Source organism: Moschus berezovskii, chromosome 15, assembly GCF_049115385.1.
Source record: "Moschus berezovskii isolate FMDL1 chromosome 15, NW_MosBer_1.0, whole genome shotgun sequence".
NCBI classification, from domain to species: domain Eukaryota; kingdom Metazoa; phylum Chordata; class Mammalia; order Artiodactyla; family Moschidae; genus Moschus; species Moschus berezovskii.
The window spans coordinates 63,816,173-63,819,877 of record NC_142474.1 but is presented as its reverse complement, the minus strand read 5'-3'; the positions used below and the strand labels follow the sequence as shown (position 1 = coordinate 63,819,877).

The following is a 3,705-nucleotide window of genomic DNA, read 5'->3' as shown; positions in this document are numbered from 1 at the left end:
AACATTTCTGTCTTGAAGCAAGATAGAGTTTTCATGTAAACTTATAAAATATTGCTATGTAAAAACATACAAATTAATCCAGTGAGTAGTGAATTGTACCTTAATAATATTGGTGTAATTGAGTTGCAAGTATAACAAATTATCTGTATCTGAACATACTAAAATTGTAGTTGATGACCAAATGAGCCAGAGTTTACTAACACTTCAATAATAAAAATTTCTTCCCAAATCCTATTTTTAGAGGGTCTTCCAAATAATGGAAAAAAAAAAAAAGATTAATAGATAGTCACAGAGCAAAAATCATAAAATAATGGATGCCTTTTGAAATACTACATTATTTTCAAGTGGTTGAAAGTATTTGAGGAGAAATTGAACTTGAATCGATTTTCTCATAAAATGTGAAAGAAAGTCTTGGTGAATGTTTTAAAATACCAAAAGGATATGATTGGCTATGGTACCCAAGTAGTTGAATTTTTAAAAATTTTACTTTAATCTTTTAAAATATACTGCTTTTAAGATATTTATACTTGTAAATTGCAATAAAAATTTCATTATAATAGAGAAAAGTAAAATAGAGTAGGATAGTACATTAAATTACCTAGTTAATCTCATCTGTTGGAAGTCTGACAGTCGAGGTCAGAAAGTTGCCAATCAACTATTTGGCATGTTCTGGCTCTGCATTCTCTGATTAAAATAGTTTGGGATGATGGATCATCAGCCTGTTTGTTCTAAACTTTAAGAGTATTTTATATATTGAAAAGAAACAGCAAAGTATAAATCAGCCAGATTAAAACATTTGCTTATGAATAACTGATTTCCCTGCTTTGCTTAATTTCTGAAGGTAATAGTGTGCTCTCCTGCAAAATAAATGGAAAAATCTCAGACAGAAGTCACCTGGTAACTGTGTCAGGATTCCATATAACATACTGAAGGATGTATTTAAGACAAAGATTTATACTCAATTCAATTTAAAAATTATAGTCAACAATAATTTTTGAAAAAGGCTAATTAGTTTTGAATCAATTCAATGAGAATATGTGCATATTTCTCTGTATATTTACAAAATGGTGTAATGTTTAGATATTTTAATTTCCCACTGGCTTATTCTATGACCCTTAAAACAAATTCCATGTTTTATTTTGCAACATGCACAATTAACAGCTACATTTATTTGAATTAATCTCCAAAACATCAGTCCCAGTAATTGGGACAGAAGTATGGGAGTGGTAAGGGTGGGGATGATGTGTAAAGAAACAAGGCTAATTAATAATTCCAGTCTTACTACTTCTCATTGTAGTGCTTTCTATTTCATCAACATGGGGACTTGGGTGGAATAGATTTTGATAGACTGGAGGACTTGAAAGCAAGCACCAATAAAGGAGAAACTCAGATTTACTGATATGATCTTAGTACCTAGGACATAACCTGGCACATAGTAGGATTTTATCAGCCACTTGTTCAGTAGCTATTGAGTGCCTGTTTGCCAGGCACTATTCAAGGAGTGAAAATACATCATTTAGCAAAACATGTAACATTCCTGTCCTTTGTAATCTCTCTTTCAGTAGGGGGTGAGAAAATATAAGCATAATTAATAAAGTATTTGTAATACTAAAAGGTAATGCGCTATATAAAAGTAACAAAGATGAGTAAAAAGATCTGGAATACAGAAATGATGGGACATCATTCTGAGAGTTTAAATGGAGTGCATAGGGTAGGCCTCAATGAGGTGATATTTGAGCAAAGACTTGAAGAAAGGGAGATATGAGACACATGACTATCTAGGAGAACACTGTTCCAGGCAGAGATAACTGCAGGTGAAAAGGTGCTGAGGTGGTAGCAAGACTAGTGTTTTTAAGGAATAATAAGGGGCCAGCATGGGTGGGGCAAAATAGAAATACAGAAGGTTTCTTTAAATAGGTCACATTTAGGGGAAGCACGTAATGTAGAGAGGCCAAAGATTTTGGACTGTATTTTGAATGAAATGGGAAGATGAGACGGTGGAGGGTCTTAAATGGAGGAGATATACAATCTGATTTGTGTTTTAAACAGATCACTCAGATTGCTATGCTGAGAATAGATGGGGGCAAGGGTAGAAACAGGGAAGCCCATGAGAAGACTATTGAAGTTATCAGATAGATGTTGGTGGTTTAGATAAGACTGTGAAAGCAGTGAGAAGTATGCCTGTCTACCCATTCATTTTACAAGTCACAGTTGATGGTGTTTTGTGTCAGGCATTTTTCTTTCTTTTTGGCCAAGCTGTGCAGCTTGCAAGATCTCAGTTCCCCGACCAGGGATTGAACCCAGACCAGAAAAGCCCAGAATCCTAACCGATAGGCCACCAAGAAACTCCCTCAGGCACTATTCTAAACACTTTAAATATTCACATGCATTTAGTTGTTTATGTAATGTGGTAGCTAGATAGTGGTCCCCCAAAGATGTCCATACACCTGAGAATGTATTACTTTATATGGTACAAGAGACTTTGCAGATGTGATTAATCATGTGGGGATGAGTAAATTTAACTGGATTATTCTGGTGGGCATGTTATAATCACAAGGATGTTTATAAGGGGGTCAGAGTCAGTGGTAGAAAGATGTGAATGAGGATGGAAACAAAAGGCTGAAGTGAGGTAGGGTAAAGGTCAAGAACCATTATATGTAGAAATCTCCACAAGCTAAAAAAATGCAAGAGAAAAAGAATCTTCCAGCAGAAACGCAGCCCTATCAACATCCTGATTTTTTTTATTTAGATACATTTTAGACTCTGACCTCCAGAACTGTAAGCTAGTAAGTTTGTGTTGTTTTCCAATATTAAGTTTCTGGTAATTTCTTGCAGTAGCTATTAAAAAAAAAAAAACTAATGCATAAAATAAGATGTATAAATAATTATAAAACAATCACATGACTAATTTATGTGACATTCCTATATTGTTAACATTTTATATTATTGTTACTTTTACCCTGAAGAGAACATCTTTATGGATAAATCTTGGAATGCAAGACTTTTTTAATAGGTTTGGAAATGCAATGACTGCTATAGTGCTTTCTCTCTCTACTTTAAAATACAAAAATCAGAACTATACAATCACTGCACTCACACACCAAAATTTACTGTATTAAGACCATTGTTTTATATAATAAAATATAATTGGTAGAGGTCCAGTACCCTTTAATTTTCCTTTGCCATCCTGCTTCCCCTACCCTATTTCTTCCAAGACAAAGACTGACAGCTATGGAATGATGCACAAATGTGTGAACCATCATTGCACATTAACTATGTTTATCTTCTCTGTGCTGTTCCAATTTCAGTATACATATTGACCAAGTAAGCACCAGAGTTTACTTTTAATCTTAAAAAAAAAACTTGAAACATAGCCAAGGTTATATAAGTTATTCTTTATTTCAACAACACTTGGACTGAAAAACACAAACCTTCATAGAAAGGAGAAGACAAAAGCATTGAGAGAAAAATAATACAGAATATTATATTCATAAGCAATAGAATAGAAATTCTTCAAGTGCACATGGAACATTATCCAGGATAGATGATGTTAGCAAAAAACAAATCTTAACAAATTTAAGAATATGAAGTCATACCAGCCAAGAAATCTTGCCAAGATGGCAGAATAGAAAGACCTTAAAAGTTCACCTCCTTTCACAAACAGAGCAAAATGACATCTTCTGAATAACCATCAATGGAAATGAC

At 33.6% G+C, this 3,705-nt stretch overlaps 1 non-coding gene across 1 annotated transcript; it reads right to left on the bottom strand.

The window, feature by feature from the left end:
* Positions 1-3,225: 3,225 nt before the first annotated feature.
* On the bottom strand, positions 3,226-3,332 carry LOC148775454 (U6 spliceosomal RNA). Its single transcript, XR_016039255.1, has one exon. It is a non-coding gene; the product is annotated as a U6 spliceosomal RNA (small nuclear RNA).
* Between the last annotated feature and the right edge of the window lie 373 nt (positions 3,333-3,705).